Below are 24,279 nucleotides of genomic sequence, written 5' to 3'. Positions count from 1 at the left end.
ATACCAGAATTCCCAAAACAGGTTTGCAAATCGCAGAAAACTGTAATCGGTATATCTCAGTCCATACAAGTCCAAATGCTGAAATTCCAAAGGCATATGATAGCTAAGACATTCAGCTACATTTCATCAGAAGACACCAACTTCAAAATCCAAACCAATTCCAGTCAAAATAGCCAAATACAAACTCAGTTTTCGTATTCTGACCAAAGCAGAACAGCTACAGTAATTTCGTCATAACTCACTCTACACTAATCCAAATGCCCTGAAATTTTACAGGAACCTTAAACACATCAATACCTACAACTTTCATGTTTTAAGCAAAGTCCAATTCGGCCTTTAACCCTATGATATAAAACCGGACAGAATTGGGGGTTTATGAACCCTAACTTTCCATTTTTCCATCCAAATCCAAAATTGATTGCATTTATCAACAATTCACTCCTACTAGAGTCATTTTAAACCATTACCATTCATCATATAAGGCCACAACATCCCATTCATATTAAACCAGAAAATTCATCATAAAATGAAAAATTTCACCAAAACTCTTCAAATCAAGAAATAAATCATATATTCCCACACTCAAGCCACCTCTAAGCATAATATAACCATCATTAGGTGTAGTAGGGGTGTTCAAGCATCACTTACCAAGTAACAAGAGATGTAGAGAGGTTGGCCACCTTAGACCTTCAAACAAACTTCACTAATACACTTACTATCACTAAAAGGAAAGATTTTATGGAGTGGAATCTAGTGTAGGCTTTTGTTCTTGGAAGATTGAGTGAAATGGAAGCTTGAGAGTTGAAGAAATTCCTTCCTTCTTGAGCTAGGGAGATCCGGCCACCATGGAGAAGAAAATGGTGAATTTTGTGCATTTTTTTGATATTTAATCCTTTGGTCAAAAAAAGTCAAGAAAGTGAATAGTAATTCTTAAAGTCCAACCAATGAGAAGGTGACACTTGTCACCTCATTAAATGCATTCTTATCTTTCTTTTCTCTCTCACATCAATCACTTCACACACACTACTTATCTCTTAACACCCGATAAATTTTACACAGTATCCGAAACTTAACCTTATTGGCCGAATTTTTCCGAACTTTTCGCACTAGTGGGTCCCACATCCAATATATATTCTTAATTTTCTAAAAATTCACCAATGCTAGAAAAATCATCTAAAAACTATAATTGCTCTTAAAAACCACTAAGAAAATATTTCTAAACCAGAAAAGGCAGAAAACATGCAATTAAGGGGTAATAAACCCTAGGAAAAAATATTTGGGTTTTACGGGTTCTCACAGATCGGACGTCCGATATTCATTGCACAACTTTAGACGCATGAAATACTTCACCACTGGACGTCCGAAGATATTAGATCATTCCTTCTAAACTCATTGACTTCGATCGGATGACAACATTAGAGCACTGAATGTCCGACAAACATTGCGACACTTCGGACGCAAAACATTAGAGGTACCGGACGTCCGAAAGGATTGAAGAAGAATTCTCAGTTTCACTATCTACCTTCGGACACATACATTGAAGGTACCGGACGTCCGAAAGAATTGAAAAAAACTTTTTGAACTCACTGTCTGCTGTCGAACGCAAGAAACAGGTCTACCGGACATCCGACACTACCAACGGCTAGTTGACTCTTCAACTGCCTTCTATCCGTTGGAAGCATTAATGATGAACTTTTTGGTCTCATATAAATAGAGCATGGTCAACCACTTTCATACCGCTTTTGCACATTGAGAATACGAAAGATCTAGAATAATTTTAGTGAGATAATTACTTCAATAGTGTAGCTTTGTGAGGGTTATCCGAGAATAATTTTAGTGAGAATAATTTTAGTGAGAATAGTGAGAATAATTTTAGTGAGATAATTACTTCAATAGTGTAGCTTTGTGAGGGTTATCCGAGTCATAGTAAAACTTTCTAACTTGACCAAGTGTGGTTTGGGGCAAGGAGAAAGTGATCCTTCTTTTGTACACAAAGATTGGTTGTAATTGATCTACTTAAAGAAGCTTGTTCTATAAAGTAACATTCAATTTCAAGAGGAGCTTGGAATTTGATTTGATATTCTTCCCCTACTACTTACTATTTTACAAATATAAATTGCTCATCTCTTCTACTCACAAGCAATCTTGCTTTCTTGTTAACTGTTCCATTGAGTTGTCATTTAGAAAAGAAGGTAAATTTCACATTGAGCCAAAAATTGTCTCACAATTTGATCAGTTTTTAAATTACCTAATTCACCCCCCCTTTTAGGTTGTGCTCAATCCTTACATAATTTTTCCTTTAATAGAGGGAATACGAGCGTGCTAAGGTTAGAGAGCCATACTCGTCCATATCCCATATTTGAAGGGGTTATTTCCTATCTAGTCAAGCAAATGATCTAACCTAGTTCTAACTTTTCTTAAATGAAATGCAAATCAATGTCATGATTCACACATAGGGATAAGGGATATACATAGGGGAAACATTATGCAAAAATGATAAGGATCCTACAAAGTAGAAAATATGCATGAAATATAGTGTTTCGTCACACAAACATGATCTAGCGCGTGGATGGTCCCTAAGGATCTAGTATTGGACTAGCCCATATCTATAAGCTCTCACTAGCGTTGGACTAATGAGAAATTAGAAATGAGGGCCACAACTAGTGTTGGACTAGTGTGGTGACATCATGCATTTATTACAATCAAATAAATTACGTAAAACATAATAAAGCAAATAAACACATAAATCACATATAGCACATAGCACATAAGTATGATATCTAGATGCAAGATCGTAAGAAAATGAGTAACACGTAAACACACAAGTATGCAAAACACTCAAAGCAAATAAAGCAAATAAAACCCTAACTATTACATTTGGGGGTGCTAACTACAATCTAAAAGGGATAAAAAATTAAATTAAATAAAATAATAACCTAACTATTACAATTTGGCATTTAATGCCTCTCAAATAACTACAAATTAAATTTAAAATACAAAATTAAAACAAATAAAAGTGACTAAGCAAACAAATGAAATGAAATAAAAAATATTTAAAGAGCATGCAATATACACATAGTGTGAGAACCCGTAAATCCCTAATAATTTTCTTAGGGTTTTTCCCATTTAAAGGCATAATTTTTGCATTTTCTGGCTTAGGAAAATTCTCCTGGTAAATTTTATGAGTAATTATAGTTTTTAGATGATTTTTCTAGTATTGGAGAGTTTTTGAAAAATTAAGAGTATATAATGGACGTGGGACCCACTAGTGCGAAAAGTTCGGAAAAATTCGGCCATTTAGGTTAAATTCCGGATACTGGTGGAAATTTATCGGGTGTTAAGAGATAAGTAGAGAATGTGAAGTGATTGATGTGAGAGGAAAAAGAAAAGATAGGATTGCATTAATGGAGGTGACAAGTGTCACCATTGTATTGGAAGTGACTTATGACTTACTATTCATTTTTTTTTACTTTTGACCAATTGCTTAAATATCTCAAAAATCACACAAAATTCATTCTTGTCTTCAACCTCTTGGCCGACTTTCTCTCTAGGAAAAGAAGGAAAAACTTCTCCAATTTTCAAGCTTCTAACTAGCTCAAATCCTCCAAAACAATTGTTTAAATTAGTTTCTACTTCATAAAATCCCTCCCTTGGTGCTAGTAAGTGTTTTTGTGGAAGTGTTCAAGGAAGCTAAGGTGTTCTACAATTCCTCTTCTCTTGTTTACTAGGTAAGTGGTGTTTGAACTTCCTCCTACACCTAATGATGCTTAATTTGTGCCTAGTGGTGGCTAAAGTGCTGAAATTTGTGGGTTATTTCTTGGTTTGAGATGAATTGGTGAAATTTTTATTTTATTGATGAATTTTCTGGTTTAATGTGATCATGATATTGTGGTTATTTATGATGGTTGGTAATGAGGGGTAATGACTCTAGTAGGTGTGAATTATTGATAATTGCAACCAATTTTGGGTTTGGATTGAAATGTGAAAAGTTAGGGTTTCATAACCCCCTTTTCTGTCCGGTTTTGTATCTCATGCTTAGAGGCCGAATTGGCCTTTGCTTAAAACATTAAAGTTGTAGGTATTGATGTGTTTGAGGTTCCTATAAAATTTCAGGTCATTTGGAGTAGTGTAGAGTGAGATATGTCGAATTTACTGTTGCTGTTCTGGGTTGATCAGAATGTGCGAACTGCGCTTGTAATCGTCTGTTTTGACTGGAATTGCTTTGGATTTGGATATTGGTATCTTCTGATGAAATGTATCTGGATGTCTTGGCTACCGCATGCCTTTAGAATCAATGCATTTGGACCTGTATAGACTGAGTTAGACTAATTACAGTATAGTGTGATTTGTAAACCTGCAATTACGGTTCTGGTTTGGTATTCTGCATTTTTGACCTAGTTGTGCTAGGATTTGGACTGAGTAGCCTTCTACATTGTTGTAGCCCTGTATTTTAGCTTCGATATGGTGGGTCTTACACCCTCATCCGATAAGCGTAGCGCATTTTGTGCCATTACCGCATAAGGAGGCCAAAACTGTTTTGTTGTTAGGGCTAATATAGTTACATTTCCTGATTTTCTGGTTTGCTATCATGCTTATATATGCATATGGAACCCTATTGGGGTCATGTTTGGCATTGGTTTATGACTCGTTATCGAGTCTCATTGTACTTGTTTACATGTTTTAGGGCTTGCTTTTATTCCGGTCATTTCCTAGTTAACTTTTACTTTGAACCTAGTGAATGGCTTTTGGAAATGAGGTGAATTTTGTGTGAGATGTTGGGACTGATTCGAGGAAATAATGAAGTCTTAATGGCTGGAAAAGTAAGAAATTTAGGGGAAGTGCTGCCCGTTTTTCTAGGCCGTTTGGTTCTTTTAAGTTGGATTTGCCTTTTGGTAGAAATAAAAGGGCTTTTGGGTTGTTGAACCTAGGTCTTTATGCTATCTTTTTGTTCCCAAAAATCATGTTTTGTACCCTTGCATCAGTAATTATTTGGCGAGGCATACGACTAGTAGTCGAGCCTCATGTGCATTGTGTTTACTCGATTATGGATGTGAAACCTTCAATTGGTTTATTTTGGTTATTTTAGGGTTTCTTGGCGATTAGGGCCAATCTGAAGTAAAAACTTTTGAAGTTGAGCCGGTGAGTGTACCACTCCCCTCCATTGCTGTTTAACTTGATTTCTGCTCTGCAATCTGTTTATTTGTTTGAGACGAGGGTGTACTTTATCACACTCATTCTCTTGTCTGTTCATATGCCAATTTACTATGCAAAAATTTGAATCTGTTATCTGTGTCTGCATCTGTTCGGATTTCTATGACCTATGAGCTCAGTCCTGTGGCTAAGTTATTCGAGTCGGGCCGGCAAGGGCCTGGACGATTAGATAACGAACCACGGTAGTCTGTTCGGGGATTTTGGGTATTGAGACCCTTGATTCCGGGTATACCGAGTATTACCATTTTGTTCGTTTGAGGTGAGCGGGCCCGGTAAAGGGGTGTTTGGTGGACGGAATTCGGTGTTAAGAGGGGTCTACGGGCGCGTTGGTTCTATATACGTTGACGGAGAGTCAACCGGTTTGGATCAAGTACTGCGCTGGAAATTTGGCTCCTGAGAGCCACCCGTATCCTTCTGATTTGAATCATTGGTTCCTTTGCTTTACATCTGACGTGTGTATCTGATTTGTTAAATGTGAAATGCCATGATTTTAATGCTATCTGTTTGGTACCTCATTGAGCGCAAACTCACCCCTTTCTGTTCCTTTTGTTTTCCTTACAGGAAAATAAACCCTTTTGGTCTGGATTTGGCAAATGGCTGCCAAATTGAGCTAGTTGAACATATCTTTTGTATAGCTCATGTATTAAAACCCTAAGTGTACTTTTGGGGCGTTTTCTCTTTTGATTTGGCAAACCGTGCATATGTATTAACTTTTGAAAGCTTTTGTATGTCATTTGATTTGTAAACGCTAAAGTTCAGATGTGAATGTTTGTTAGCTATTTCGGTTGGGTTCTGACGGGTCGGTTACTATTCATGGCCAACTCCGGATTTCATTTTTTTTATTTTGGGTTATTTTACCATTTTGACTTGTTTACGCTCGTTTGTAAGTTCCGGATCGCTATAGATGGTTCTAGTCTGCATCGTTAGTCCTGGCCAGAGTTGGGCAGGCGACCCGCCAAACCCTCTGGTTCGCCTTAGGGGGAGGTGGGGCCGTCACACATAAGATCACATAGGAGCACATAGGGTCAAATGAAATAACAATAAAAGAGTAGAGTGTACCTTCCTTGAATTGGTTGTCTAATGAAATGAAGTTTCCCTTATTTACCCTCCAAAACAATAAAAAGGTCAAGGTATCACTTTAATTAACAAATAATCACAAGAAATAAAAATAAACACGAAATTGAATCAATCAAAACATTCAAATGCAAGTAAACAACCCATATTCAACAAATTAAAACAAACAAGGACCCAATTGAAAGAATTAAAGAAATTTGAGGGGTCAAATCATTATTATGACAAGTATTAAGGGTCTAAATTAAAATAAAATAAAATTACTGGCTTAAGATGAAACCTTCCAAAACCAAATACTAAAATTCATAAAAAAAATAAAAGAAAACCCATTTTCTATAATTAAACAACAAAATTACCCAAAATTTCACTAAAAATCCAAATAAAAAATTATTAAACCTTCAAATTTCATCCTAAAACTCACTAACAAGCTATCCAAAAATCACATTAAATCATATCAAAGGAAATCAACATTTTCAAGGGACAAAAATTAGTTAATTTCCAATTTTCTGGGCCATAGTAACATTAAGCCAAAATTTGAGGGTCAAAGTGCAATTTCCTGAAATTATTTCATGCAGCCACGAAGATTTCTTCTTCTTCTTTGCTAGGTTTATGTAATTTTCTGGTTTTAGCGGCTATTTTCTCAAGTTTTTAGACCCAAGTGCACGATATTATGTACCCAAATTACAGACAACATCTATCCCAACATCATGCCATGAGATTTATCCAATTAAAGAGACAGTCCAACAAACAGATTGCACTTCACGGAAAGAGAAAAGCAGCAAGAGAAATGAAAAAACAACAAAGCCCAGGAACGAAGAAGCGAATGAAATTAAAAGGATTTGGGTTATTATTTTAGAAGCAGACTTGAGAAGGCTTTTCTTTTGAATCGAAATCAAGAACAAAAAACACACGAAGGAGTTGTTTGGAGTTGATCCGTTGTAGCTTCTGACATGCAACAGGGAGATGGGATCAACCACTTCAAGGCCAAATTCGGGGTGGTTCTCCTGATGTTCTTTCCCCGAGATATTTGAACAGAAATTGCTCTCCTGACGTCAAAGAGTATGCAGAAATCAATAGCTTGATGAATAATGCCAAGTTGAAAGAGAAAAGCTTCACTCAAGAAGGCTGGACGATCAGCCTTATCCCAAAAAAACGCAGCCTGAACTTTTCTCTTTTTTCTTCTCTGTTTTCTTTTGCTCTCTTCCTTTTCATTTTCTTTGTTGTTTTCCTCTCCAATCCTCCCTTGTTCAGTTTTTCCTTGCTCTAAAACCCTCATTTCTGGTTTTTGCTTTTCCTCCAACCTAGCTTTCTTTCATTGTCCGAAACCCTTTTGCCTTTCTTTTTGGTTCCTGTTTCTTTTTGTTCCTCGTCCACTCTCCTCTCCTTTCTTTTTTGGTTGTTGTTTCTAATCTCTCCTCTCTTGCTCGCTCAACCACCCTCTCTTTTCCTTTCTTTCTTGCTCTTCCCTCCTACCCAAAGCTCTTCCCTTGGTTTTTCCTCCTTTGCTTCAGCCCCGTAGCCTTTTTTCTTTCTCCTTCTTGCTCTCTGCCTTGCTATTTTTTCTGTTGTTTCCTCCCTTTTCTGGTTCCTTAGCTGCCACTCCCTTTCTTTTCCTTCCTTGGTTTTCTTTTCCTTCCTTGGTTTTCTTTTCCTTGCTCAGCCCACTCCCTCTCACAACCTTCCTTCCTTTCCTCGTACTCAAAGCTCTTCTTGCTTCCCCTATTTTCTTTTTTCCAGTTTTTCTCCTCCAGCCCGTAGCCCCTCCTTTGTTCAATCTTGCTCTTCCTCTCGCTACCTTTTTCTTTGTTTCTTACCTTAGCTTTCTTTTCCTCCCTTAGCCCTACCAGCTACCAAGCACTTCCCCTTTTTTATTATTTTTTTCTCTCAAATTTCCCTAGATCTCCAAGTGTCCTAACACCTCACCCTCTATGTGTTATGGTGTCAAAGAAATAAAGAGACACTTGTCCCTATTACATGTGCCCCACTTGGCCCTATTGCATGTGTGCCATATATTATCTTGTATTTTGTATTTTTCTTTTCAATGCTAATTTCTAATTACCTTACAAAATATCATTTTATATATAAAAAAACTGAGTTTGAAAAAAAAAAGAAAAGAAATGGATCTTTATTAAGAATTTTCTTTTTCTGAAGTTTAGTGTAAAAAATGTTTTTAAAAAGAAAAGAAAATGATGAATCTTAATGTACCAAAATGGAAACAAACACCAATTATTATTTTGCAACGTTAAATAAATTAAAATAAAAAAAATTAAAACAAGAATAAAAATAAAAAATAAAAGGATAAAGCTAAAATTAAATTAAATAAACATTAAAATTTTGGTGTCTACACTATGTATTGTTAATGCGTGACGTCGCCACACTAGTCCAATGTTAGTAGTGGCTTCTCCCTCCGTTTACTTGCTAGCCCAATGCTAGTAAGAATTTCTAGAAATAGGCTAGTCTAACGCTAGACTCTTAGATCGTTCATGCGTTAGATTCATTTTTCTGTAATATTTATTACATTTTAATGCATATTTTTATTTTTAGGATCTTTTTTTTTTGAATCATTTGTTTTTATTTCTCTGAAACGAAATACAACTGATAGAAGGCGTAGAGCAATGCTTCCTACCCAGCTATGGTTTAACTAATCAAATATAGGGGAGTTGGAGCCTATCTAGCCGCGCCAGATTGAGAGCATTGGTAGGGGGATGGGGTGCCGAGAATGTCGAGTTCCGTTGTGAGGAGCTGGCTAGGTTGGCTAGTGCATTAGCCACTGCATTGGCTTCCCGAAAAGTGTGTTTGAAGGAGAACTGCGTGCCGCGGGTCAACTCCAGGGTACGGGAGATCGTCTGCCACACCCTCCAAGGCACTTGACATTCTCCATTCAGCATTTGTACCAAGATTCGTGAGTCCATTTCAATTTCGACGGAGTGCAAGCCTCGCCCCAAGCAAAGGTTGATGCCTTCAAGAAGCGCCATAGCCTCAACCTCCATATTGGTTCTAAAGCCGAAGGTGGTTGAGAAGCCCACCAGAACGTTACCAAAGGGGTCCCAAATTAATCCTCCCCCACCTGAGTAACCAGGGTTGCCTATAGATGAACCGTCTGTGTTTAGCTTTACGAAACTGGGGGGCGAAGGACCCTAACTAATGGCAACCGGGATCTTGGGACTAACTCGAAGCAGTCGAGGCAACAGTCCTGACTGGATCAGGGACTCGTCTTCTGTGGTAACTTGAGTGTATAGAAGTGCCTGCGAGATGGTCCAACAGATAAGTACCGGTAGAAGGGCATGGAGCTGCCCCGATGCTGAGTTGGATGTATGAGACCACCAATGCTGCAGCCTCTGCCGGAAATCCGTTGGTTGCTGAGCCGGGAGATGGAGGGCCTGAGCAAAGAAATCCCAAACCTCCGAAGCAAAGGAGCAGGCTGATAGCACATGATCCTGGGACTCCTTATTACAGCAAAAGGGGCATTTTGACGGAAGGTGAAACCCAAAGGAGGCCAATGTCTCTGGAAAAGGCAAATAATCATTCAGCAATTTTCACATGAAAACAGAGATTTTGACTGGGATGCATCGATCCTAAATCAATTCCCTGGAACCTAAGCTTGAGCGCTTAGGCCGTAGTAGCTGTACAGCCGAGGAGATCGAGAAATGTCTAGGTGGTGTAAGAGTCCAGACTCGCTTCCCCCCTGACCATCCAGATCTCTGGTGTAATGATCGACCATGGCTTGAACTAAGAGCATGTTTCTCCAAACCTTCGAGGCACAGCAGTTCCCCCGGCCATTAGCATCATAGCAGGAGCGCATAAAATGTGTCCACAGCGAGCAAGTGTTGCGGTAGCACCACCACAGCTTGCAATGGAAAGCGTTTTGCATGTCCGTGAAGCTACAAAGACCGAGCCCATCCTCAGTGGTGGGAAAGCGCAGGCCTCTCCAACACCTCCAGTGCCGCCTGTGCCCAAGTTCCGAAGCTCCCCAAAAGAAATCGGCCATGATGGATTCTAGCTGCTTGAGCACGGCCTTGGGGGGGTCCATCACCGAATTGTTGCAGTAACGACTCGAGAAATCCCCACGAGACTCTATCAAAAGCCTTCTGCATATCGAGCTTGAATATGCAATTGTGGCCCCGCGCTTTCTTATTGATTGACGCCACCAGCTCCTGAGTGAGCAGGACATTTTTGGCAATGTCCCTTCCAGGGGTGAAAGCAGACTGCTCTAGGGAGACAAGAGACGGGAGGAGAGGCCGCAGACGATTGGTCAACACTATTATGAAAATTTTGTTGACGAATGTACAAAGGCTTATGGGTCGGAAATCGGCGAAAGTGGAGGGATTAGCCTGCTTGGGTACAAGTACAATAAGAGTGCTGGAGATCCCTTTTGGGATCGGGGTACCAGGCATAAAGTCCCTAACTGCCAGAAATATGTCATCCGCGACAATGTCCGAACAGTGAGTGAAGAAAACCCCAGAGAATTCGTTTGGGCCTGGGGCACTGGTAACATGGAGTTCAAACACGGCGCGTCTGACATCCTCCATGGCGACCTCGAGCAATAACTGCACATTTTGCTCTGCTGAAACCAGGGAGGGAATGTGTTGGGTCAGCGTCTCGGTACCGTGAACAGGCTCTGCAGTAAGCAGATTCCTGAAGAAGTTCTGGGCCTCAAGGCCCAGTTGCTCCTCATCATCTACCCACTCACCAGATGCGTCCTTAAGACGGTGGATCTTAAGCTTTGCTCTTTTATCCCGTACAAAAGATTGGAAAAACCTCTTGTTGCTATCCCCATCCTTCACCCACTTTAACCTCCATTTTTGATGCCAAAAATCCTCCTCGTGTCTCAAGCTCAGTAGGAGTTGGGCTTGGGCTTGATGTAGGGAGCATCGTGCCTCCTCTGTCTGTAGCAATTCGTATTGGAGCTCCTTTTGCTGCACTTCTGGCTCGCGCTGCCTAACCTTCTGGAAGATGTTTCCAAAGTGCTGGATGTACCAAACCTTTAAACAACCCTTCAACCGTTTTAGCTTGAAGGCCAGGGAGTACATACCATACCCCTGGACAGGCAAACTCCAATTATCGTGCACTACCTGGAGGAAATTGGGACTCGATGCCCAAAAGTGCTAAAACTTAAACTGCCGTGGGACACGCGGGGAGGTTGCATGCATTTGTAAGAGGAGCGGGGGAGTGGTCTGAGGTAGCACGATTGAGATGTTGAACAGCAGTATTGGGCATAAGGTCATACCAATCTTGATTAACGAGGATCCTGCCCAAACGCTTCCAAACCCGAGCGCCAACTCTCACTCCCGTCCACATGTAAGAGCTACTAGAAAAGGGAACCTCCTTAAGACCCGAGGAGGAGGTCACTTCATTAAAATCAGCAATGGCTCCCAAATCTTGGGATGACCTGCTAGCATATTCAGTAAGGGAGGATATGACATTGAAATCACCCCCCCACCAGCCATGGCCGTGTAACAGACCCTAGAACTGCCTCTAAGTCAGCCCATAATGCCCTTCTTTTCGACCGCGTACATTTAGCATAGACAAAGGTAGCATCTATCACATGCGGCCAAGTATCATGCGCCACCATCGTGTGAATCATTTGCTCAGAGTTCCGTAGGACATTAAAATGAAACCAAACCTCCAGAAGACCCAGATTTTATTAGAAGTGTTAAACAAGCAAAAATCAAAAGAAAACCTAATGCGAAGCGACTCCATAGCGGACACGTCTGCCATAGGCTCAAAAAGAACAATTATCGAGATATTATGTAAGCGGATTAAATGCTTCAAGCGGCGGGTAGAGGATCTGCCCAAAGCCCCTCTAACATTCCAGATGAGGAGATTATGCATGGGATAATGGTGGGGGAAGTGCATTACAGGCTTTAGAAGCCTGCCTGGTGAGAACATGCCAAGGAAACTACAAATGGGATTGTTTCTTCTTCCGTGCACGCTTCGACCCAGCAGCAGCGTAATCATCCTCATTCTGGACTGTTGCACATGGTGCAGCGAGGAGCTAAAATGCTTGAGGGATGTGGACAGCAGGTCATGGGGCATGGGCGCTGCAGTAGCCGCATTCTCACTGTCCGAGTAGTACCCTGCATGCGCAGGCTTGGACTTGCGCCATATGGCTGCATCGTCAGCAATTCGTCCTAGCTGAAGCCTCGCCTGGTGGTGTTGTTCATTACCTTGGGGAAGGGGGTCTGCCCACATAGGAGTTTCACTGGCCTAAGGGCTGGGCACTGTAGCCACACTGTCGCCAGGAGCGCCCCGAACTGGAGCAGACCCTCCCTCGTCCAACGCGCAGGAGGATGAGCCGTGATGGGCAGTCGGCGTGGCCGGGTTGTCGGTGGCTGCTATCAGAGCGAGGCTTGGTTGGGCAACCTGATGGGCTTGCTCGGCACCCATTGCTTGCTGTCGAGTGCGGCGACAGTCAACCTGGGCGTGCCCTTGCTTGCAGCAGATGGAGCAATACGATGGCAGGTTGCCATAGTCCATCTTTTGCCAAAATCCGCTGCTACCAATGCCAATCCAGATGCGGCCAGGAGGCTCCTTCAGAGGATCTTTTCTCATTTGTATAATATTGCCTATTATATTATCCGCTATCTTCTATGTGTTAATCATATCATTTAGAATTGCATCTCATTTAAGAAATTGTAAAATAAGTTAGTGCATTTGCTTGCTCATGTTAGGAGAGTTATTCTTCAAACGTGGGAAATGGGTGATTATAACTCTTTAGTTTAAATAGCCCATCGATCCCTGTGTAAGAAAATTATGTCACGAGTTTTTGTCTCTCGTACCCATTATGTTGCATTTCTATTCTTTGGCCACTTATATCTAGATATATAATTTAAGTTTCTTTTCTTTTTTTCGAATTTCATTCATGCATGCTCGTGACACCTTTAAGGAATTATTTTGGCTTTCGCAATTAATGTGATTGGTATCAATTACACCGTTGAATGGACATTTTTGTCCCTTTCGATATTTTATAAATTTAGATTTGCATCCATATAGGAAACATCCGAACGTGATAAATTTAAGGGTTGGATTAAGAAAATTTTTTTATTAAACCTTGTAACTAGTTTAGACTAAGTTGAAAGGATACCTTAGATTTGATTTAATCGAACTTTTGCCTTCCCTTTTTTCAACCGTGACTCTCAAACTCATTTTTTCTTGTTTTTCAAAGACCTGGAATTGTCCAAAAGGGTTTTATTTTTATTTTATTTTTGTCAAAAAATATTTTTGGGTGACTTGGTACACTACCAAGTGGCGACTCCTATTTTCTTAAAAACCCTTTTAGACTAAATTTTGGACCCAAACTATCGCATTATTTAAAGTCCCATTCTAGGTCCTTTTTCACTTATTTTTAAATAAAATCATATCTTTTGTAAATATTTCTTTTCCATCACGAAAAATGGGGCGTGACAAAATAAGAATGTGATTGCCTTTGCTTCTAGAAAATTGAAACATCATGAGCAAAATTATTCGACCCATCACTTGAAATTAACAACTGTTGTCTTTGCCTTGAAAAAGTAGAGATATTATCTGTATGGGGTAACTTTTGAGATTTATACCGACCATAAGAGTTTTAAGTACTTATTTTCTCAAAAGGAGTTGAACATGAGGCAGTGTCGATGGATGAAATTTTTAGAAGATTATGACTGTACGATTAACTACAATCCTGGGAAGACTAATGTCATAGCAGGTGCCTTAAGTCGAAAGGCTCAAGTGGCTGGGTAAATGATTAAACAATGGAATATGTTAGAAAAAGTTAGTTAGTGGAATTCTCGTCTTGAACGCCAGAAGGTGATTTTTTAAAATATTACGGTGAAATAAACTCTACTAGATCGAATCAAAAAGGCTCAAAAGAAAGATTCAGCGGTACAAAAGTGGATGGAAAAGGTACAAAAAGGGGAATTGTCTGATTTCAATTTAAGCCCTGAGGGAATTTTAAGATATCGGAACTGAGTAGTGGTGTCAAAGGATGAAATCTTAAAAAAAGAAATTTTGGAAGAAACTCATCGGTCCAAGTATATGATCCATCTGGGTAGTAGTAAGATGTATTAGGATTTAAGAGAGTTATATTGGTGGGATAGCATGAAGAAGAAAATTGCTCAATTTGTTCAAACTTGTCTCATCTATCAACAAGTTAAAGCCGAACATCAAAAACCCTTGTTACAACCCCTCAAAATACCCGAATAGAAGTGGAAAAACATTACGATGGATTTTGTCTCAGGCTTGCCACAGACACAGAGAGGTCATGATGCCGTTTGGATAATCATCGATCAGTTAACCAAATCGACCCATTTCTTGCCAATGAACATAAAGTATTCTATGAAAAAGTTGGCTCAACTGTATATGGATGAAATTGTGAGATTACATGGAGTCCCAGTGAGTATAGTCTCAGACAGGGAATCTCGATTTGTATCTCGATTTTGGCAAAAGTTGTAAGAAACCTTAGGAACCAAACTAAACCTTAGTACTACAGGTTACCCCCAAACAGATGGACAATCGGAAAGAACCATTCAAACCCTCGAGGATATGTTAAGGACGTGTATCTTGGATTTTGGAGGTAGTTGGGGCTAGCACATGACATTGGTAGAGTTTGCCTATAATAACAGCTACCATTCATCTATTCAAATGCCACCACACAAAACTCTCTACGGAAGAAAGTGCCGATCATCGGTTTATTGGGATGAAGTGGGGAAAAAGAAAGTTTTAGATCCAACAACAGGGCCATGGATGGAGGATGCACATGAAAAGATCAAATTGATACGTCAGAGACTTCAAACAGGTCAAAGTAGGCAAAAGAGTTACGCAGACAATCGAAAGAAGGATTTGGAGTTTGAAGTTGGAGATCTTGTATTTCTTAAGATCACTCCGTTGCTAAGTGTCACGGCGGGTAAAGAAAAGAAGATTCAACCAAGATTTGTGGGACTTTTCAAAATTCTCCAACAAGTTGGAAAGGAGGCATACCGACTCGAACTACCACCGAGTTTGTCTAGGATTCATGACGTCTTCCATGTCTCGATGTTAAAGAAATACCATCCTGATCCGACTCACATCTTTACTTTATTACCTTAATTTTCTAGATATTTTTATAAGTGAGTCAAGTTTTAATTTTCTAGATATTACCTTAATTTGCTTTGTATAACTTAGTTCATGATAGTTCGAAATGCATTATGGAAGTGGAACTCGTTAATGCGATAAATGCGATAAATTTGATAAATTTTTTAAAATTAGTAGGAGTTTTGCATAAAGTGATATTATTTTATAAGGTGTTAAGGGATAATTAGAGGTTAACTAGATAGTTTAGCTTATGGAAGGCAACAAGATAAGGATTAATCGTGGCTAACCATTTGTCACAAAGGTCTTGAACCTTTGACTTTGACTAAAGACTTTCTTACCTCTTTAATTAACAAAAAATTGACAAAAAAATCCTATCACTTTTCCCTCTTTTGGCTGAACCATTGAGAGAAAAAAAGGGAAGGTGGGGCCGTCACACTTTCATATCTTTGCCTTCTGTCATTTGCCATTGGTTGTACTTTCCCACGACGAATTTTCGTTTTGTGGTGTTTTCGGTGGTAAATTTTTTTATCAACTTCCCAAATTATCTTAGCTTCCTTGCAGCTACAGTACACACCAAACAGTTTATTTGAAAGTGTTTGTAAAATAGTATGTCGACATATCTTATTGGCATATTGCCAGGATTCTTGCGTCTTGACATCTATAGTTGCAGTTGGTTATGCTTCTGTCAGTGCATAGGCCACTCTATAAATGTCGAATAGAGTGTGTACATGTTTTTGCCACCTTTTGAAGTTTTCATTGACAAAAACTTCAATTTTGGAGACGTCCGGAAAAGTCTTAGCCAAAGGTAGGGCCACTGCAATTGATGCGGATGCAGGTTGTGAGGTATTAACATTACCGAGGCCATAGTTTCTGAGATTGTAGAAAAAATAGCCAAAACAATGTTAACTAAACATAATAAAATGAAGCTTGAGTCGTGTTTAATAGCACTGTGCTAAGAAACTATTTCAAGGATACTGAAATGTTTCCCCAAAATTAAACAAGTCTTCTTCTTTTTTCAAGAAGGAACAAGAATAACAAGTTGCACTATATCCAGCAGAGAGTAGGAGAATTAAAATAAAGAGCAGAGAGCAAGAGAAAATGAGAGCGACTTTTGGAAAGTCTGGTGATGTACATGGAGAAACAGGAATCCCTAGTATTTATAGACCTAGGAAAAGTAACGTTCAAAGGGATAAAACTTATCAAAAGTCACGTTTGTTGGCTGATGAGAGAATCATGGATTTTATCCATGTGATGCAAATGTTTAGGAACCAATAGAACCGTTGTTGTGTAAGCTATCAAATAAAAAATTGTAGATAAAGTTGTATCCTTTGGAGTGCACACGCTAAAGTTTAGAAATATGTTGTGCAGATAAAACTTTGAAAAGGTCAAATCTTTATCCAAGATAACTTCCTTTGGTTTACAACATGGGCCAAGAATCTTTTGAAATATATTTATTTACAACACATTGAACATTGTAAATCTTGCATATCAATCATCAAGCAATTGGAATGCCGTTGGTCAAGTCAATGCCTGCTGGTCCATTATTCATGAAAATTGAAGTTCGGGACAACAAGTTTAATTTCATTCACTCCACAGTGTCTAATAAGTTAATGTAGATTTTGACAATTGGAGCATGAGAAAATTGAGATTATGTTCTTGACTATGATGCCATCAACTTAACGGTGCATCGCAACCGCTGTGAGTATAACATTTCATATTACAAAGTTTGTTGCAGATTTGAAGCTATTTGATGGCATCTCGTCTTGAATACTGGCAACTTTGTCTTCACATCTAACTACATTTGAAGCCGTTTGATGGTGTCTGGTCTTGAACACTGCTAATGTTTTCACGTCAAATTGTATATTGAAACCCAAATTTGACAAGAGAAAGGTGCACTATACCTTCAAGAAGTTCTCCACGAAATCAGCATGTTGTCAATGAAAATTTGTTGCAATGGGCGTCTGTTAGGAGGGGACAAAAAAGGAGGTCAAATTGTTAGGGGTTAAAGCCCCAGGCAGAACAATAAGACGACAGCTTGAGTAGTGTAATTTAGAAGAACTTCTGAGCTCGTTCTTGAAGTGAATCCGAACTTTCAATGAAGTATTTGCAGTGAATCCCCTAGTTAAATAATCAAAAAATTGCAATAGTGCCATGAAATCCATGTGAATTAGAGATGCCTTGGCCCTTTTAGAGTTAGGGTTTTGATGTTACCAAGAAAATTGAAGCTCTGGAGTTCAAAGTATCCTTTCATGAAAGCTTGCACTTTGTGGAAGCCTAGGTGGACAAGTTGGCATCCTTGTAAGAAGTAGAAGTCCCTTTGAAGTAAGGCTTTGTTTGGATTGCATTTTTTTGGACTTTTTGTAGAAAAATTATTGTAGCAATTTGATACATGTGAGGTAAAAAATGATTGGAAAATATGTTCATGAAAAACGTAGCAATTTAAAAAATTGCAATGAAACCACACCCTAAATCTGTGAATGATCAATTGCAGGTTCTTTGTGGCAGTTCATCACAGCTGGAGGGGAGTGGTAGCCCGTGAAGTTTTTAGTGACACTTGAAAGTTGGATAAGCCCGGCTTTTTTCGACAACAACAATTGAAAGCAGCAACATGGTGGAAATTGGAGGGTTGCAGTAACTGATAGGGAGAAACACTTAGAGAGATTTCATCAAAGAACCCAATATATAAGTCAAGAACCCAACTTTGATCCAAAATCTTAAGCCATTAGGTCTCAAACCCTTACTTATATATTAACCATTCTTTCTCTATCTTTCGGACCAATATGGGATATAACTCTTTACTTATGAATCTAACAAATCTCCCCCTTCAAAAGTAACCCGTCACATTAAACCCAAATTTACAAGTTTTTCTTCAAACCCATTTTAATACTCAACGCAAATCTACCTTATCATCTAAGGTCACCTCTTCTCCCAAACATGGACCTATTCTTCTTCAACATCTAAACTGCATTTTGAACCCCTGCCAACCCTTAACTCCTTGGTCTAATACCAATCGGACTCCTGTAAAACCCATGGTGTACTTGATCCAATACTAATCAAACTCCTTAACACTTTGGTACTTTGGTCCACCATCAAGAAGAGAATTTTTATCGGTACAACTCCGAAAAAAATTCACTTACCCATGAGTAACCTAGTCTCACAATCTGAAGTTCTGATACCAATTTGATAGGGAGAAACACCTCGAGAGAGTCCACCAAAGAGCCTAATACGTAAGTCAAGAACCCAATTATGACCCAAAAGTTTAAGTCATTAGGTTTCGGGTTCTTACTTATATATTAACCGCTTTTTCTCTATTTTTTTGGATCAATATAGGACATAACTCTTTACTCATGAACCTAACAGTAACAATTGCAGATTTTCTAAATATCCAAAATATCCCAATCCTCCTCTATCGTGTTAGTCGTAGAAATTTTTTCAAAATTTGAGTGCTTGATGATTCTACGACAATGCCAAATTATTTCTCATCTTATCATTCTCACTAACATTTGGAGCAAGTGCTACTTTAATAAATTGACATAACTTACAAACTTTGAGATGGATTTTCATCTGTTTCTATCAAAAATTAAACTCTATCCTCATTTTGAATTTTTAGACTCGACAAATAATATTAGGGATTGTCATACTTTCCATTTTTCATAATTTGGTACTACTCATGGATCCAAATTAATCATAATTATAAACCCACAGAAAAAATTGACAAAAAATTGATTAAAGAGGTAAAGGAAATTTTTCTCAATTAATGAAACAATGCTGCGGCTACTCTATTACTAACGAAATCGAAGTAGAAGCTTTTGACTATTCTAAATGAGGCTTCTGACTATGACAAACCAAACCTGAGGCTACTTTGATACCAACTATATCGAGTCAAACTATATCGAGGCAGAAGCTTTTGACTATAACAAACTAAACCTGAGGCTACTCGATACCTCTATGGCTGATTGTATCACATACGGCTACTACTGACTAATTAACACAACTAACATTGCTAACCACTCAACTAATGACACATGGAAACATAATTAAATAAAAAATACACACCCTAAAGCTTGGTTTAATTATTTCCCAACAAATCACAACCACTTCTAGAAATCTGTCGTTAAATTTAGATTACTTTATTATGAATTGCATCCAAAGGTAATTATGTACTCATCTGTATATTACATTACTAACCACTCAACTAATGACACATAGCAACATAAATAAATAAATAAATACCCTAAAGTTTGGTTTAATTATTTTCTAACAAATCACAAGCACTTCTAGCAATCCGTCATTAAAATTAGGTTACTTTATTATGTATTGCATCTAAAGGAAACTATGTACTTATCTGTGTATTATAGGAGAAGTTAATATTCAATATGGAAATTCTTGTTTGTTCACTTAAGTATAGTTTGGTTTCAGAAAATGTGTTTGTCTTTTTCTTTCTTGGTTATAGGGGAAGTTAGAAGTTAACATTCAATTTGAAAGTTTCTGCTTGTGCACCTAATTATGGTTTGGTTCCAAAAAAGGAAAAAATGCAGTTTTGGTTACTAAAATTTGATACATGAGCAATTTTAGTTCTCAAAGTTTAGGTCAAAGTAAATCTAGTTCCTAATATTTTAAATTTAAAACACATTTAGGACCATCAAGTGATTGTTTTTGAAGACCTCCAAATCTTTCATTCTTTAATTTCGATGATCAACAAAATAAATGATGAAATGATTAATAGTTTAATTGAGTTATATGATATAAAACATTCGGACGATCAAATATGAGTCATTAAAAAAAAGAAGAAAGAAAAGAACCAAAAGTTGACAAATAACCTTTGGACATAAAGGTTTGGATGCAAGCCATTGGTTCGGCCATGATGAGTAGTCAATGGCGACTAGAAATCTCCGGATGCATGGTTCAGACAGTGACGCATTGGTTCAGCCATCAAATCGGAGACCAGATGCAGTGCATTTGGATTGATTATTCGATATTAGTAATGGTTAATTTTAACCATCACAGTTTTTTCTATTTGGAGCATGTTTTGGACATCTATAAAAGGCCAAATCTTCAACATTCAACCCAAAAATATTCCTAAGAATGTATAGGTTAATCCCTTTTATCTATTCTTCAAAATCAAGAGTTTAAATTTTAGTATCTGTCATTTTCGAGTCTCTATTGTAAACTTCGCACCATTAAGGGTGCTAGTGAACTCTCATTTGCATCATCCACGCTCCTAGAGTATTGTCTCATCATACATCAGATTATTTACGCATTTACATGAGGTTTCCCATTAAAGAGAAGTAAAATTTTGGAAAAGGTGATCGTCATTTGTAATACAATAATGTTACTTTACGGAGGTGTAAAATCCTTGATTCAAGTGTTGGTGAACTTAAGGAGGAAGGTTGATCCTCAAATATATGTAGGTCTGTCGTCTCACCTGTTGAAAGAGGGACATAGTGGAGAAACACCAAATTTAGAAGAAACTTAGGTGTGGACATAGGTATCAAGAAAGTTGGGCGAACTACTATAAATCTCTTGCGTTTGATTTCGCTTTCCTTTCTTTATCTTTAATTGTTGTTCTTTTTTGTTTAATTTAATTAATTTGAGTTTTGCTTCCTCAATCTTATTGAATATTTACAAAACTTCATCTTTTAGATTATCCACTTAGATTAAATTGCTCTAGTGCATACATTTAGAGTTATGGAGTCACATGAGGTCTGTGACACCCCCGCTTCTCTCAAGAGCGAACCCTGAGGTATCGGCGGGACGCCTGCCTAACTCGCGCCAGGACTCGAAATTTCAAAATAATAAAAACTAGATAAACCAAAAGCATACTATTCACAATATATTCAACTCCAAAAGAGTTCTATTTACATCTCCAAAAGTAGCTATTCAGACCACTATATTACTTTATGATAATGACCAAAATTAGAAAATATACTCGAAGAAGAGTCCTTATACAGATCACTAAAATAAGGATAAACATCTTAACTGTCCAACTATTACAAGCAAATCTAACTATACTAGTGAATGTGCCAAGGAGTCCCCCCGCGTCGGCCCCTGCTAAGGAAAACAAAGGGAAAAGGGTAAGCTATATGCTTAGTAAGTAAACAGGGGTAAAATCATAAATTGCATATTCAAATAAACATATAAATCCAAATATTTCACATCAATACAGAAGTGTAACATTACAATGGTAGGATACGGGTTGGCTTCAAAGCGAAGTCGTTTGCCATGCGTGACCTCCTGCCGACACTCCGTCGACCACAAATAAGGTCCGTAGAACTCCACTTGTACTCCCACCTAACACCTTATCACCCTCACTAGCCAGTCACCTCACAAACTTGCTCGAGCGAACGAAACGAAATTGAACTTGCTTCGCAAGCTCGATTCACAAACTTGGTTCACAACTTGAACCTACAAACTCAGTGGCCTCAAGACTAGGTTGGACTAGCTTCGACCAAGTCCCCACCGGCTCGAATAGTCCATCCAGGTCTTGGGATCGGGTCCCACAAAAGTCACCCCGAACTACAAGTTCAAGGGGTTCAACACCAAAATAATTCATGTATACATATCTCATAAAGGTACACAAGTGCAAATTAGGGTTTAGGTCGAGTGTGATGAAGTACACTCTTGCCTAAGCACCCTTACATTCATCTCGAAACACATAAGCAACGTATACAAACAAATACCTTGAGTACTTACACAAAAGCAAGTATAGCAAAATGTGAAGATCACGTCACGTATCCCAGCTAGTAGGCCCCACTGGCACCGTCTAACTCACCACCGTCTGAAATAAAAGATTGCATCACAATATATCACAAACGGCTACTAGAATGCATAAATCAAGCAAAACGGCAAAATTGGCACACACAAGTGCGGAAACGGCATACGGAAACGGAAATGGCAGCATAACCGTTTTGGTGTCAAAAACCTTTTCGAACACAATCGAAGCTACGAGTGTCGGATCAAAGTGCATGAGGTACCGTTGTGAAGCTAAGAGGAAGGGCTACAATTTTCATGAAGACACCTTAATCTAGATCTGAATGGAAGCAGGTTGAAATTATGGGAAACAGTACCAGAAATTTGCATCTTAGGGTGACGGACAGGGTTTGTTTACTGGACCATAACTCACAGCTCACAAATCCAAATCAAGAAATTCCAAAGGTGTTAGAAAGCTATGTCATAATTCTAAAACTTTTATATTCTGGACAAAACCTTAATCAATACGGAGCATGGGGAAAAATGGGTCCAAAGTTCCTGTCAGAACTGTCCAAATTCAAAGGCAGTTCTGACAACCGATTTTGGTTTGATCATAACTGAAGCTACGGAACTCGGATTTGGATGCACTTTATACCATTTCGAAGCTAAGACCAAGATCTACATTTCTTATGAAGGAATTAACACCCAGTTCGCACGTTATCAGGACAAACTGAGCATGGTCAGAGGCCAAATCAAGAAACGTCACCAAATCCACAGTTGTGCATCACTATTAGTGTTTTGGTCATAACTCAGGCTACACAGATCCGATTGACCTCAAATTTTGTAAGCACAACAAGCACTTAAGAAGCTATAACTTTCATGTTTTGAAAAACTTCTGAATCAGCACGCAACATAAAGAAAAATAGAGCTCAAGTTCGGATTTGTGGACTGCCCTGTTTCCAGTTTTGCCGGTTTCGCGCGCCGCAACCGCATAGTCCGTTTCTATGGTTCTTATACAAGCTTTCTAGCCAAACTCATACCAAATAAACACACACATACCAGCTTCTAATTGCTCCCCAAAAGACCCAAAATTCCTTTCCCAATTTAATCCCAAAACTTACCAAGCACTAACCATAATAAAGATTCTAATCTCACCAACTCTAGCTACTTCAAAACTTAACCCATTAAACCCTAACCATCCAAGTTTTAACTAACCCAAACTAACTTCCCCTTAACCTAGGGTTTCATAACTAAACTGGATTTGGTTAGGATCCATCCATACAAGTGAAATTAGCACATCAAGAATTCCATTTACAAGCCAATTACTCAACCAAACCAACTAAGGAAAGTATAAAGCAAGAAGCCCTAATTCTTCCATAGTCTTAACCGAAATTTGGGCAGCAATAAATCACTGAAATTAACCATCAAATTACTCAATAATCACTACATAAACCACACAAGTTCACAATCATAACAAAACATCACTTTCATGACTTCAAAGGTTAATCACTAATTTTTAACTTCCAAGAGAGAGATGTTTTACCTTCAAGAAAGCTTTGTAGGTGAAGAATCTACCACAATCAAGTGGCAAAGTTGTTTCCTCCAACTCCAAGATCAAGATGGAAGCTAGAAGAAGAAGAACTTTGAAGAACTTTTCCTTTCTCTCTTGCTCTTGCTCTCGGCCCTCTATCTCTCTCTCCCTTTGGTCTTATTTTGTTTTGCTTCTTATGATTATCTTGTCCATCCTATGATATATAAGCTTGGTCAAAGCCTTGGAAGATATTTTCTACTTCCACCAATCACACAAAAATTGGAATTTGTTCCTTAGCCCCTTACACCTTCACTTTGCATTTGATCAACTCTTGCCCTTAAACACTTGAAAAGCTTTCAATTTACTCCATAGGTCTTAAACTTAATCTAGTCCAAAACATGTAATCACACTTAATTACTTCACTAATCACTTTCCTATCTTAATCACCTATACTTAAACATACTTTATCCCACATAAGAGCAATTAAACAACAACCTTTTTGTCAAAGGTAAAATTAGGGTTTAACCCCAACTTAGGACTTCTTATCGATTATAACACTAGAGATTTTGCTCATTTAGGGTTTTTAACCTTCTTAAACCTACTTAACCTTGATAAAAGAAATCTATCCCTATACTTACCTGTACCAAAACACACACTAAAATACCAAACATGCAATACAACCCAAACTTATGAATAATACAAAACTAGGCGGGTTTCAATCCTAACCC

This window comes from Coffea arabica, chromosome 1c (genome assembly GCF_036785885.1).
Source record: "Coffea arabica cultivar ET-39 chromosome 1c, Coffea Arabica ET-39 HiFi, whole genome shotgun sequence".
Classification (NCBI taxonomy): Eukaryota; Viridiplantae; Streptophyta; class Magnoliopsida; order Gentianales; family Rubiaceae; genus Coffea; species Coffea arabica.
The sequence above is the reverse complement of the archived record's forward strand: the minus strand, read 5'-3'. Positions refer to the sequence as shown.